At 45.6% G+C, this 15,367-nt stretch overlaps 1 long non-coding RNA gene across 1 annotated transcript; it reads right to left on the reverse strand.

Moving 5' to 3' along the window:
- Positions 1–443: 443 nt before the first annotated feature.
- LOC123411990 lies at positions 444–1,181 on the reverse strand. Its single transcript, XR_006613377.1, has 2 exons — positions 1,035–1,181; positions 444–777 (listed from the first exon to the last, which is right to left on the reverse strand). It is a non-coding gene; the product is annotated as an uncharacterized LOC123411990 (long non-coding RNA).
- Between the last annotated feature and the right edge of the window lie 14,186 nt (positions 1,182–15,367).

A 15,367-nucleotide genomic window follows, 5' to 3' on the forward strand; every position in this document is an offset into this window, starting at 1 on the left:
GCAAATATCATTTATCTTTATTTTAGATGTTCTAATCTTCAGATTTGTCTACTTTTCCACATGCCGAGTAGTATTCCACAACAATCAAGAAGTGTCCGCCGTCAGTGCCCTTTTACTCAAAATTATCCATGTTAATCTATGCATGGCTGTCCGTCACTGAACTTCGCTTTTATTTTTTTACTTCTTTCCACCGTGAAATCCTTACTTTTTGTTGAATGTTGATCTATATTACAAAGGGGATTTGTTATATGACTATTTTAAATTTAAATTGTTGCCTATGAGTTCTTTAATCCACTATAGCTAGACGAGCGTATTTTTTAGACAAAGAGCGCTTTGGTTGTACCTCACAGCGAATGTCGTTAGATCACCAACTTAAGGCACAGAGTGTACTACTCCCTTGTTTAATAATCTTAGATTCGTCACTGGCCTCAAAGATCAATGACTATATATTATTGTTTTCTGATTAATATGAGAGTCTCAACATGTAACTCCAACTGTAAAGAACAAGATAAACGCTGCACTTTTTTATTTCCAGCAAACAAATATTTCAGTTTGATGGGAGGAAGGAGGAGGAGGGCGCTGCCGCGATTATCTTTAGTGAAGAATGTTTGCGGCATTCCTTATCACATATTTCAGGCGTACGATAGCAATTGTAGTTGGGATCCGGGAAACAACACCAACAATAGACGTTCTTGCATTTTGGAAGTTGTTTAGGTGGTCCACACAATCCATACGGTAGACTGATCTTCCTGTTACCTGTGTCTTTTATACTCCCACCTAGAGAATGGAAACAAATTAGAGCAACATATACATTATGGATGCAACTATATATGGAAGTATTCCATAGATGTTTATTTAATCAACAAACAAGCAAAGCAAAATATGAAGCAACAACGAACAAATGCCTCCTTTTGGTAATGCCATAGACATTTTTAACACACATGAAAAAATACTAGACATTACTCTTGATAACAATAAAACTAAACAATGTAAGCATATGGAAATCTTTTTTCTTCATATATCCTGTTACTTACATTGAGCATGAAGAACAAAGCAAACAAGAAGTATCAGGAGTGGCACTAGTAGGCGCACACGTTCCGTGTGCTTCTTCATGCACACAGACTTGAATTACTTTAAACAACCAGTGCTTTGGGGGGGCACAATATGTGTGTGTTAGTCCAAGAATTAGCTGGCGGTTGCTTGCCATATCGTTCATTCCTATATATAGGTAACAAAATATTAGTAGTAAGGAATTCATTTAATGCAGCCAATTAGTTGTCATTTACTTCCTCAATCTCATTTGTGATGAATATCAAATCTCTGGCTGCTAATTTTTGGACGCATTGATGGCCCAAAGTTTCGTATAGTGCACGAGAGATCTCCGAAATGCATTGCACATTTAATAACCTAATATTGCTCCATACATATAGTACACCATATCCATGCCAAAAAAAAAAAACGCCCCAGGGCACGTCCGGGCAGGTCCGCTAGCAATGCCGGGACATTTGTCATTTCGCTCCATCCAGAACCACAATGCCAAAATTTCCTACCTCTTTTCCATACATAAACATGTAAACTATGTCGATCATACGGAATAGCTTCAAACTTAGCATTTGTAACAATAGACATCTACGTAATTCATACAAAATGACCGTAGTTCAAATTTTAACTAAATAAACATAAATATAAACATGGGGTGGCAGGAGTTCACTACTCCTTCCCGGGCCGCTTCCCCTTGGGGTCTCGGCGGCTGTCCGCATCGTAAGCATCCGCGATGAGTGGTGAGTAGTCGTCCCTATCATGTTGTCATTGTCAAAAGCAAAAAAAGGAGGATGCATACCAGCCCACGAAGCCCGCGAAGCGACAAGCCGGGCTATGCTCCGCTGCGAGCCAGCCCAGGCGGCTCTCTCTTTTTGTCACCTCCTTTTGCCTAGTCACACTGGCCGACTCTTTGAGTGCACGACGGAGCGCCGCCGCGTTCTTGCAACGACGGCGATGGGCGTCCGTCTCTATCGAGGCGGAGCGTTGTGTTGTCATCCTTGGAGGGCGGCATCGACTCGTTCGCAGATCTGCAGGACCCACAACTGGTGTGCCTCGCTCTGCCCTACACTGCCACGTTCATCATGTGGCGGTAGGTGCGGCCGACCGTCTCCGGTTGCTGCTATCGTGCCAGCGGGCTTGGGGGTGCGGGCAACAACAGCTAGCAGCTCCTAGCCTGGGTTGGTGTTGGCAGTGCCATACGCAGCTGCAAGCACTGACACCTCGTCGTGCATGTCAAAGAGCCGGCAAGGTGGCGCCGGGACACCGCGGAGGAGGATGTCCCCACCAAGGAGGTTGCGTACATAACCGAGGAGTTGCTCTCACCCACGTCCATCTACTAGCTCTGGAGCGCAATGTGGAGCGCAAGGTCCTCTTGGTCCGGCTCAGACAAGCTCGATAGCTTATAGGCGACAAGCCCCACGTAGTTGACCTTGTGAGAGCCTGAACCGACCACTTCATTCAGCCAGGACTCGCACTTGGAAAACTTAGCATACAACTTGTACTCTCTCAGCTTATCAAGCACCAATCTGAGATGTTCTTCATGTTCTTCCTCAGTTTCAGAAAAGACCAGAATGTCGTCGAGATAGAGCAAGACAAAGTCATTCTTGAACGAAGAGAATATATAGTTCAACAATCGACAGAATGTCGGAGGAGCATTTGCCAGACCAAAAGACATGACCGTATACTCATACGAGCCAAAACTAGTCCTGAAGGCCGTCTTCGGAATGTCTTCCTCGCGAATGCGAATTTGATGATAGCCCATTCTGAGATCAAGATTGGAGAATACTTTAGCACCTTTCAACTGTTCGAACAACTCAGTTATGTTCGGAAGTGGATATTTGTTCCTGATTGTCTTCTTGTTCAATGGACGGTAATCGACACACTGCCGGTCCGTGCCATCCTTCTTCTTGACAAACAGAACACCACAGCCCCACGGAGACGAGCTCGGTCTGATCAAACCCAAACGCTCCTGCTCATCGAGTTGCCTCTTAAGTTCCTTCAGTTCTTCCGGACCCAGCTTGTACGGCCGCTTGCACACTGGCTCTGTGCCTGGCTCAAGCTCAATGACAAACTCAACTTCACGGTGCGGAGGCATGCCTGGCAGCTCTTCAGGAAACACATCTTGATATTCGCAGACCACTCGAACTTGCGAAATAGGATTGATCTCGCCCTTTTCATTCAAAGAGAACAAATGGATTGTATCATCACGCGCCGCGAATATAATCACGTCCTCTGAAGAGTGGGTAAGCTTCACTTCTTTAGCTTCACAATCAATTGACGCCTTGTTCATGGCCAACCAGTCCATACCAAGGATCAAATCAATGTTGGAACTGCCCAAGACATACGGAGAGGCCAGAAAAGAATAACTTCCCATCTTGACATTGACATCAGGAACTCTACAATTTGCCCTCATCTGAGCACCCGGAGAAACAACACCCAAAGGTCTATGCAAACTTGTCGAGGGAAAATCATGCTTGATGAAAAATGACTTGGACATAAAGCAATGCGAAGCACCAGAATCGAACAATACTTTAGCAGGAAAATCATTGTCGAGGAGGTTACCCATGATCACATCTGTAGAATTTTCTGCCTCAACTGCGTTCATCATGTTGACTCGAGCTGATCTGGGGTTGAACTTGACAAGAGCATTGCTTGGAGGTTTGTCTGGAGGAGGAGGCGGCAGCCGAGGCTGAGAAGTACATTTGTTGGCATAGTGACCCTTCTGCCCGCACTTGTGACAAGTGACATCTGCTGGCTGCCGGTACCGAGTCTGAGGAGGTCCTTGCTTCTGATGCTGAAATCTCTGCTGGAAGCCAGGGTTGGGTGGGTGGGAAGAACCACGACCACCTGAGTGCTTAAGCTGCTGCGAGTGCCGAGGAGGAGGAGGAGAAACCCAAAACCTCTGTTGCTTCTGAACCACCTGAGTCGAGGAAGAGCTGGAATCTCTGAAGCGCTTCTTGGAATTTTCCACCCTGAGCAAGGCTGCCTCTGCTCTGAGAGCTAGGTTGTAGAACTTGTCAAATTCCTCAGGATCGTGCAAGGCAAGAGTTAACTGCAAGTCTTGTTTCAAGCCACCCCTGAACTGGTAAATCTTGCTCTTCTGATCCGGGATATCCTGCAGCGCGTAACGGGCCAGCTCGTGGAACTCAACATTGTACTTGTACACGGAATTGCCGCCCTGCTTCAAACGCCTGAACTTCTCACGCATCTCCTCCACAAAACTGGAAGGGATGTAGTGGGACCTGAAGTCACAACAAAACTCGTCCCAAGACATCACCCTGGCGCCTCTCGTGTCCTTGAGCTGCTACCACCATATAGAAGCCTGTCCCTTCAACTGAAACGTCGCAAACTTGACATAGTCCTCCGGACGCACATACAACCAAAGTAGTTCCGCTACGGACTACAAACATGAGAAAATGCTATGCTACCCTGCCTGCTGACCCATGATCACGACCATGCCTCAATCGTCTGGATAGCTCACGTACAGGCGGTCTGTCTCCTCATCGTACTGCCACGCCAGCTGCGTGCCGTCGGGATCACCTGTCTCTGGGGTACCTGAACCTGTGGGGTTGTGAAGGAATCTGTGAGCCACGGGGACTCAGCAATCTATGACCTCGGTGCCAGAACTATTCAAGTTATTAGGTAGGAAAAGGTGAAGTGTTTGAGGTTGCAGCATCCTAAGCTTGATTTGGTGTCTATCATACGTAGAATATATATGAAGGTGGACTATACTAGCGGTCGTGAAAACTTGATCATTAAGTGGTCCTGAACACCTACCTACGTCAATCATAACCCCACCGTGTTCCCGATCGAACAGAGATCTTCGAGGGGACAGTCACGGTTACGCACACAGTTGGCAATTTTATTAGATTATGTTTAAGTTATCTAATACCGGATGTTAACAAAATATTCCAAGTTGCCACATAACCGCGGGCACGGCTTTCCGAAAGATTAAACCCTGCAGGGGTGCCTCAACTAGTCCATCACAAACGTACACGGGCCGCAAAGTAATCCTCTATCACGAATCTCGTGATCTCATCGGATTCCTTAGAGGAAAACCTCAACTCTGGGGGAAACCAAAGCTTCACCGAGATTCCTATACGCAAGATATATCGCTAAGGTAAGACAAGGATACCAGGACCTCCCGGCGTGTCGACGACCCTGATAAGAGCCGCGTTTCTCAGTCTCAGAACACGCCGGATAAGCGAAGCGTACAGTGGCCAGAGAAATCTCCCGAGTTGCCCCGGGATGGCCCCGCACGGTGCTCTAGTTTGGACCAACACTCATGAGGAGCACTGGCCCGGGTTGTTGATTAAAGATCCTCGGGGTGATCATTCCCTATGCAGATTATTAAGTGATTAGCAAATTAACACCAATGTTGGGTCCTGCCGGACAAGTCTTATCACTAAGCGATTTTTCGAGGGGGTCCCCATAACAACCCCGAACGTGTTAGGAGCGATCATTATGGAATCAAACACCGGTAACCGGTAACTAAGGCGGCAATAACGGAACAAAGCACCCGGCAAAAGGCTAGGCCTTCCGTTATTTACCAAGTATATAGGAGCATTAAGTTAAACAACAGAATTTAAGATAATGATATCAAGCTCATGTTATCACATGAGACGAAGCACCTGCAACTAGCAACGCTAACATTAGTAGCTGAGCAAAGCCTAATTAGCCAATCAAGTTTTGCTAGGACGGGGTAGTGTTTGGTTTCATGGCATTTCAGGAGGCAAATATTTCAGTGGTAGGCAGCGAGCAATATGACATGGAAACGTAATCTAGCATAACAAGTCTAGAGATGGAATCAAGGTCATATCATCTTGCCTGTGAGATCCTCAGCTTGGAAGGGTTCTTGTTCGTCCTGCACGTACTCTCCCGAATCCACGTACTCGTTCTCCGATCCCGGTGCTACCCAACATAATAATAACATCCAATGAACAACAGAACCTCAAGATGCAACAAGCACATGATGCATGAGATGAATATGAGCATGCATCACTATTTCTATCACTAGCACAAGCAAAAGAAGCTAATACATGTTCCTGGACAGAACTGTAACTTAAGCTATTTCGACATGCATGAGAATGACATGATCATATGCATCTCGAGAAAACGATGCAAAAGCATATAAAGAACTCTACAAACGGAGCTACGGATCAACGGGAACCAACGAAACAAGATATGAAGTACTACGTGTCAAAATCATCGCCACACACTCAATTGGCACAACCCTGGTGTTTCCAGGTTGCCAAGACATATAACAACCCAACATGAATGGATTGGAGCAAGGAAGAACACCACATCACCAACTAAGCACTCACAAACATCAAAATGACAATACTACACAATCTGCCATAATCTGCATCTTAGCACTTTGTGAGCTGCATGCAACATAGCTACAGCCCTCCAAATATGAAAAATAATATATATGTGGCTGTAGCCAACCAAGAATACTACAAGCACAAGCAAGAATCACACCAAAAGGAATTAATCACAGGAAGATACAAGGCTGCAAACTTTCCCAAAACCATCAGATTTCAGGGACTTAGTGAAAATTCCTGCACCTGACCTTCTGTCTTTGTTCTGAAGCTTTTTGACAGCAGCCAAAACATTATCTACAGGACTCCAAATGGTATGAAATTTTACAGGGAGCTTCACAAACATACCAGGTCCAACTTCCTAGGAGTAAACTAAGGCTAGATCACAACACAATGACCAGCACAACCTCATCAACAGGGAAAGAAAATATAAACAGATTCTCAGACTTAGTGAAATCTCAGGTTTTCACTAATCTGGAATTTCAGCCCCAAGCCTACTTTGGATAGGCACAACTTGCACACATGGATTCCAAATCATGAATTGGAACCAACATGTGGTAGAGGGGGTCACCTTCTACTACCACAACCAAGAAACAAATACAAGAGCACTTCAGAAGTCATGGAACCAAGCTCTAAACTTAGAAGAAAATGCAAATATGACTTTTCCTGAAGATGTTCCAGTGGCAAGAATGATTTCACCAATGGATTCCTGGGATCTTTCTACCCTAAAAACATATATAAAACATATGCACTTGCTTGGAGCAAGTGAGCTCAAACTAGGAAGGAAAAACTACATAGAATCCAACATAGTGAATAGTGCAACATTTCATGCAACTCCCACTAGAACAACTATCACATATCTATGCTCATGTGCACAAGACAATATGGACATGAGGGTTTGGACCCCATGTTGGTGTCAAGCACATCAACAACTCTAATACTTCTCACTAAGTCACCCACACACACACACATCATGCTCTCTCTCATATTAAACATGAGGGGCACAACTTGCACATGGGGCTGTTTTACCACCTACACATCACACCACAATCTCATAATAAGCTCTAAGACTCCAAGAACAACATAAGGGAAACTATCAAGCAAATGATAGTAAAGCTACACTCACTTGCACACCTACACTAGCAACACCTCATGTGTGTGCAACACACACACACACACACATGCACATCATCTACTGCCATCTAACTAGTCACACAAGCAAAGATCACAAGCCACCTACATATCATCATATACTAGGGTAGCATCACCACACACACACACATGTGGCTAACATCATGTGTATGCACACACACATGCACCTCTCACAAGAACACACACACACACACATACCATCTGGCCTACTATAGCAGCAGAGGAACAAAAATAATATTATGCCATATGCCATCTTATGTTTAAGGCACAAAACAACAAACAAAGCAAAAGAGCATATCCAGCAAAAAAATAAAACAAGAGGTAAAGGAAAAAGCTCCAAGAACAACATAAGGGAAACTATCAAGCAAATGATAGTAAAGCTACACTCACTTGCACACCTACACTAGCAACACCTCATGTGTGTGCAACACACACACACACACATGCACATCATCTACTGCCATCTAACTAGTCACACAAGCAAAGATCACAAGCCACCTACATATAATCATATACTAGGGTAGCATCACCACACACACACATGTGGCTAACATCATGTGTATGCACACACACATGCACCTCTCACAAGAACACACACACACACACATACCATCTGGCCTACTATAGCAGCAGAGGAACAAAAATAATATTATGCCATATGCCATCTTATGTTTAAGGCACAAAACAACAAACAAAGCAAAAGAGCATATCCAGCAAAAAAATAAAACAAGAGGTAAAAGAAAAAGGGGGCACCCTCGGGATCGAACCCCTGTGCCTCTGGTGCAAAGCCATCTACACTACCACTGCGCTGCGCTAGCTTACTCGACAGAGAGGGGATCCCAATCAGGTTAAACTGTCTCTGTGACTTACTGTGCAGAGCAACGAAAAAATAGCAAAAGGTGCCGAAGGGGGGAATCGAACCCACACCCTCCATCAGGCACGCCACGCTAGCTACCACTGGGCTACGAAACGGTGTCTGAACCACTACGCGCTGCGAAACAGAAGAGGTAACCTCCCTGCTTATCTGCTACCGGCGGCTGACCAGAACAGGGGAGGGGTCTCGCCGGCGATGCGAGCCAAATCCAGCTCCGGCTCGTGGAGGGGAGGAAGCCCACACACACACGAGCTCATTTCACGTGCTAACTACTCCCGAGGGACTCTACAATGGCGTGACGACGGTGATCGGCGGCTCCGGCGACACAGGTGATGCGCACAACGATTCCACGGCTAATGTGCCCGAACTGGGACAGGGAGGAAGCAGGAGGAGCGCTACCTCACGCACGGGTCGAGGAGGAAGTGTCCCGTAGTGGAAGTAGATCGGAAGACGGGCGCCGGCGAAGCTGCTCGTCGGAGAAGACGCGCCGTCGTGGAGAAGAGGAAGCAGGGGCGATCTGGTCGATCCAGCGGCGGGAACGAGCCCCTGGAGAGGCCTGCGAGCTCCTGGACCTCTCGTCGAGGAGGAAGAGGCACCACAGCGACGACGGCGACCTCCTTCAACCGTCGGCCATGGCGGATCCGCCACACTTACCTTGCTGCGACGATGCAGAGAGGAGGGTGATGAGATCTGGGTGGAGCGGCGGCGGAAGGGGGAACCCTAGCCGAGGCACAGACGCCAAGGGGGATATATAGCGCGAGGGGGGCGCGTGGGGTGTGCCGTCGACCATGTGCGTGCGCCTCCTCTCGGTGGAGCAGATGGGAAGGGAATAGAGGGGATGACAGGTGGGGTCCCCTGCCTCGCTGGAAAGGAGGAGGGAGACGCGTCGCGCACGTGAGCGAGGGGGACTGGGCCGGGCCGTGAGGGAGAAGTTGCCATGGGTGCCAGATAGAAGAGAGGGGCTCTGTGGCCTTGCTATTTACAGAAAAGATCCAGAAGGAAAAGAATTGAGCAAGGCAAACTAATAGGGATAAATTCAAAAGAAAATACCCCCTGGTCATATAAAAATATGACCTATCTAAATAAAATAAGATCAAGATTTTTAGGAGCAGATAATATTTCACAAAACTGAATTAATGCCTCTGTTTTGTTCTTATTGCACCTGCTTTCAACACTTTTAAAAACACCAAACTATCACAACTTCACACTCACAATAATCCCTAAACATTGGACATTTTTAAAACAGGGAAGGAACATATAAATATTTGAGCTAGGGAACTAAGAGAGAGAGAGAGAGAGGGGTTTCGTAAATATGACAAGCCCCACTACCTTAGTACTACCATCACATGAACTCATAGTAGCCCATCAACACACACACAAGATCACATGCAACACAAGGTAGCTAACCACAAGATCACCACACCACATGAAATGCTAAGATCATATAGCAACAACACAAGACAAGGCATGCAATGATATGCTATGCATGCATGCATGGGAAGGAAGTAATAAGGGACACACATGAAATCATGGCACCAAATATATCATTATAATCATGACAAGGTGGACCCACTTGCAATAGGTTCCAAATAGGGAAGGTTTACACTTGGGGCACTACAGAGCGTGAGGGAGAGGGAGGGAAAGGGGGGAGAGAAAGAGAGAGAGGAAGAGAGCCATCTAGCTATATGACACGTAGGTCCTGGTGGAACTACTCACACATCATTGGAGAGGAAGCAAGATGATGAAGATGGCCTCCGTGATGGATCCCCCTCTCGCGGAGTACTGGAAAAGCCTCTAGATGGGATCACAAAGGAACAGAGACTTGTGTCGACAGAAAAATTATTTTGTGCGCTCCTCTAGGGTTTCTGGGACATTAAAGATTTTTTAGTCGAGAGAGGCGGTGTAGGTCACAAAGGGTGGAGGACCCGGCCTACCCTCTAGGGGATGCCCCTGCCCTTGTCACCGTCTCGTGCAGCATCTAGAATCCCTCCAAAGTTTCCATGTCTCGTTTTGGTCCTGAAAAATCCATCAAAATGTTTTGTCATGTTTGGACTCAGATTGTCTGAAAAGCCAAAAATACGCAGAAAACAACAACTGACACTGTGCACTGAGTTAATGGATTAGTACAAAAAATGATAAAAATTATAGATATGTTAGAGATGTATCACCATGGAGGAGAGGCGGCGGGGAAGCAAAGGTTGGAAGGGGAGAGGACCAAAGGGAGCAGAGAGGGCGAGAGAAGTGGGGTTTGAGCTAGGGTTTCGTTTGTATGCTTTTTGTGTGTTGGGGGTCGGATGGGGGAGACTTGGCTGTAACAGATGTGGATGGCATACCTAGGTGCATCCAGGCCTCCCCATATACTCCCCACATATGATACGGATATGGAGATTTCTGAAGTAACCAGATGTACCCAGTCAAAATAGGGGGTCTAGTTGTGTAGTTTTTTTTTCTCCTTTTCAGCATGCACAATGATGGGGCTATCCCTACACACATTTGAAGGGTCCAGTTGTAGATGTTTTTACGAACTACTCCAATTGCAAGACAAATTGTACATCCATACAGTGGACACTAAACAACCGCATATCCATGGCCATGCTTACAATACACCAAAGCATTTAAGGCCCAGATTTCTGCACCCACCCATTTTCGCTCCAGAATGTTATGCAAACTACAGGATACCCCGCACGTTGCTGGAGGAATGTGTTAATGAAAAATTGGGTTAATAAGATGAGGACCAAACTTAAACATACATATGACTTATTATATTTTATTATGTGTAGTTGTAACATACTTATTTAATATAAGTAGAATAATTGAATAGGAAATATTTTTCCATGCATGGCTGAATGTTGTGGTGGTTTATTTATGCATGATTGCATGTTGAGGCAGGACTTATCCCATTTGTAGTTGTATGGTGAGGTGGTATGCTTCCATGTTGAGACAAATAAGGTAGTGGGGATGAATTTATTAGGTATATAGCAAATAAGCCCGTGTGTTGCAGCGGGAGATAAAAAGAATTATACCTTAGCCAAATAAGTATGACTCAATACCCTAACATATCAGTATCCTCTATTTTAATAAGGTGGCTCACGATGTTGCCACTTAACTTTCTTTCCACCCTTGCCGATGACGGTCGTGATGTCCATGTGATCACAATGCATTCGACGTGGTAAATCCCAAAACTATAAGCTTACCACTACATGCCACACTTGTCATTATGTTGCGCAAGGCACTGTTTAAAACTTTAAAAATATATTTCATCGACCACGAACTAACCCAACACCTAGAGATATAAATACTTTCAAAAAACTAAATAAATCATAGACACAAATAACTTTTGAATCAGCGAATAGTGTCTTGACTTTTTTTAATTTATTTTGTATTTTCTAAAAAAATAACGAACATTTTTTGAAATGCATGAACAGTTTACAAAATCATGAACATTGTTTTGACTCAACAGACATTTTTTGAATCAATGGTTTTTTTAAATTGTGGAACACATATTAAATTTTGTGTTTTTATAAATGTTTGTGATCATTTTCTAAATTTCATAGAATTTTATTTTCAGATCACAGCATATGTTTTGAATACACGATAATATTTTCAAAATCATGGACATTATTTTATTTCCTACCCATTTTTACTAAGTATTTTTTTATTACTTGCGAACAGTTTTGCAAAAATACTAACATTTTCTGAGTCCGCAATTTTTTGATTATTTCCTAAACATTTTTTTGTATTCGCATACATTTTAGGATTTCTCAAACATTTTCTTTTGAAAACTTACAACTTTTAAAATTTGGATGTCTTGAATGAATTTAAAGCAATAAGAAAACAAAATGAGAGAAAAAAAGACAAAAAAACAGGGAGTCAAGCCCCGGACATGGACGCATACGTGGGTGGAAGACGCGGGTGAGAAAAGGGAGCGAAAAAGTATGGAAGCTGGGGCTCAAACCCGTTCTCCTGGTTAGAAGAGCTACACGTTAGCCACTGCGGTGCTTGTGCAAATGTGATTTATATCGGTATAACTTCTATACAACAATGAAGCATGACATTGACTTTGTAAAGAAAAATTGAATCGTTTTCTTAACTTATGGGTGCCAAAATGAGTAATTTATAGCAACTCCGGGGGTATTGTTTTGGACAGATGTGCACCGAAACACCAATCCCTTTATTAGTAAGTAAATAGATATATGATATATATGATATATAAGCATTTAATAATATAGAATTGCTTTATAAATAAATCATATCCATGGAGAAGATTTTTGGGTTCAGCCATTCTTTCTCTAGAATGTTATAAATATGTGGATATTTAATAACCTAATATTACTCCACAGATAAACATATCCATGAAGAAGATTGTTGCGTCTGTCCATTTTCGTGTTGTAATATTTGAGATTCATGCAAATAGATGTAAGCACTTTACTTTATAATAAATTGGTATGAAGTAATGTGCATATATCAGTTGGTACTTGTGGAAGCAATTTGTTTAGTTGCAGTCTAATTCTTGTCCTGGAAGCACACACGTAAGCTGGGCTCCAAATTCTTGGTTTTGATTCTATCTAAGAATTATATGTTATCATTGGGACTGTTCCGCCCATGGTGCTGATCCCACATGTTGTCATATCAGCCGTGGTTCTCTTTGGTGCCTATCCTAAAGATGTACCAAGCGGTGCAACATAATTTTAGCTACTGTATAAGATCATCTCTAGCAGATCTTTAAAAGCTTGCCAGGCCGTGTTTTTTCAACAGCTTTACGGGACAGACGAAATAACCGGTTCAAACAGGTCCGCTAAAAAAGTTGGAATGTGTAACTTTCCTTGATAATCAATAGATTACAAGTGTGATGTATATATAGGAGAGAGTCCCACGTTCTATACAAGTGGCTGAAGTGGCCAACGTGGGTAACCCCTAGATCCTATTGTTGTGGTACACAAGTGTTACAAGACTTATCTAACACCCCCCTCAGCCGGAACACCATTTGGAAGGATGTTTAGGCTGGATCGAAAGTCATTGAACACGGTAGATGGCAGCCCCTTGGTGAAAACGTCGGCGAACTGTGAGCTTGATGGCACATGAAGAACTCGAACCTCGCCAAGAGCCACCCGATCGCGAACAAAGTGAAGATCGATGTCAATGTGTTTCGTGCGCTGATGTTGCACCGGGTTTGTGGCGAGGTATGAGGCGCTGATATTGTCACAATACACAACGGTGGCTCGAGTGGGAGGGAGATGCAGCTCATGAAGGAGTTGACGCAACCAGCAAGCTTCGGCCACACAGTTTGCCACGCCTCGGTATTCCGCTTCGGCACTGGAGCGAGAGATGGTTGATTGCCGTTTGGAAGACCATGAGACGATGTTCGAGCCGAGAAACACACAAAATCCGGAAGTGGACTTACGTGTGTCGGGGCAGCCAGCCCAGTCGGCGTCTGTATAGGCGATGAGATCCCGCGAGGAAGATTTGTATAGCTGTATACCGTAGTGGGAAGTGCCCTGAAGGTAGCGAAGAATGCGCTTGACGAGCTGCATGTGACTATCTCGTGGAGCATGCATGAAAAGGCAGACTTGTTGAACGGCATAAGCGATATCAAGCCGAGTGAGAGTTAGGTATTGGAGAGTGCCGACAAGGCTGCGGTATTTGGTGGGATTGGAGAGGAGATGACCGTCGTGGGATGAGGCCTTAGAGGTAGTGTCGATCGGTGTAGAGACGGGTTTGCAGTTGAGCATGTTGGCGCGGTCAAGAATCTCGAGAGTGTATTGTTGCTGGCACAAGAAGAGACCCGAGTGGGTGGTGGTGACGTGGATGCCTAAAAAGTGATGGAGGGGACCAAGATCAGACATGGAGAACTCGGATTTGAGCGAGGTGACGATGGTGGTGAGAATGGTGGGTGAGCTAGCCGTGAGTATAATGTCATCAACATAGACAAGGAGGTAAGCAAGGTGGGAGCCGCGTTGCATGATGAAGAGGGAGGAGTCGCTCTTGGATGCCACGAAACCTAAGGTGAGCAGAAAAGCTTGGAAGCGAAGGAACCATGTGCGTGGAGCTTGCTTGAGACCGTATAAGGGCTTGCGAAGGAGACACACATGGTTTGGTCGGGAAGGATCCACAAACCCGGAAGGTTGGGAGCAATAGACCGTCTCATGTAGATCACCATGCAAGAAGGCATTCTTGACGTCGAGCTGGTGGATGGGCCATGACTGAGAAGTGGCAATGCTGAGCACCACGCGAATAGTGGCTGGTTTCACAACCAGACTAAACGTTTCTCCATAGTCGATGCCCTCTTGTTGAGTGAAGCCGCGGACGACCCATCTAGCTTTGTAGCGAGCCAGAGAGCCATCAGGGTGGAACTTATGATGAAAGATCCACTTTCCCGTGACGATGTTGACACCTGCAGGCTTAGGCACCAAAGACCAAGTAGAGTTATCCATTAGAGCATGATATTCTTCTAACATAGCTTGTTGCTAATGGGGATCTTTGAGGGCGGAGCGGTAAGTGGGTGGGATTGGTGAGATGTGTGTGGTAGTGGTGGTGGCAACGAACAATCGTTTGGGCATGAGATAGCCGGTTTTGGCCCTGGTGGACATACGGTGTACATTCTGGGGTGGCTGTACGGGAACGACATGTGGCGGTAGACGTGGCGCGGGGGTAGCGGCTGGCACGGAAGTGGAGGAGGATTCGGCGGGGCCAGCAGGACGGGTGGCAGGCGAATCGGGCGAGGAAGTGGAGGTGGAGCCAGTAGATACGGTCGTGGCAGAGGAAACGGGCGTGGCAGGCGAGGCAGGTGACGGGCCGGGCGATGCGGGCGAGGAGACCGAGGCAGATCGGGCGGGAGTATCGTGCGCGGCAGGTGGGGAGGGGCGCGTGACAGTGGCTGACGCGGGCGGGGGTGGAGCACGAGGTGGATCCGGGAATGATGGGTGGGGCCCGGACGAGGTAGGTGGAGGTGGGTGGATGGAAACCGTTGGTTGGTTAGGAT

The sequence above is a fragment of the Hordeum vulgare genome, chromosome 7H (genome assembly GCF_904849725.1).
Source record: "Hordeum vulgare subsp. vulgare chromosome 7H, MorexV3_pseudomolecules_assembly, whole genome shotgun sequence".
NCBI classification, from domain to species: domain Eukaryota; kingdom Viridiplantae; phylum Streptophyta; class Magnoliopsida; order Poales; family Poaceae; genus Hordeum; species Hordeum vulgare.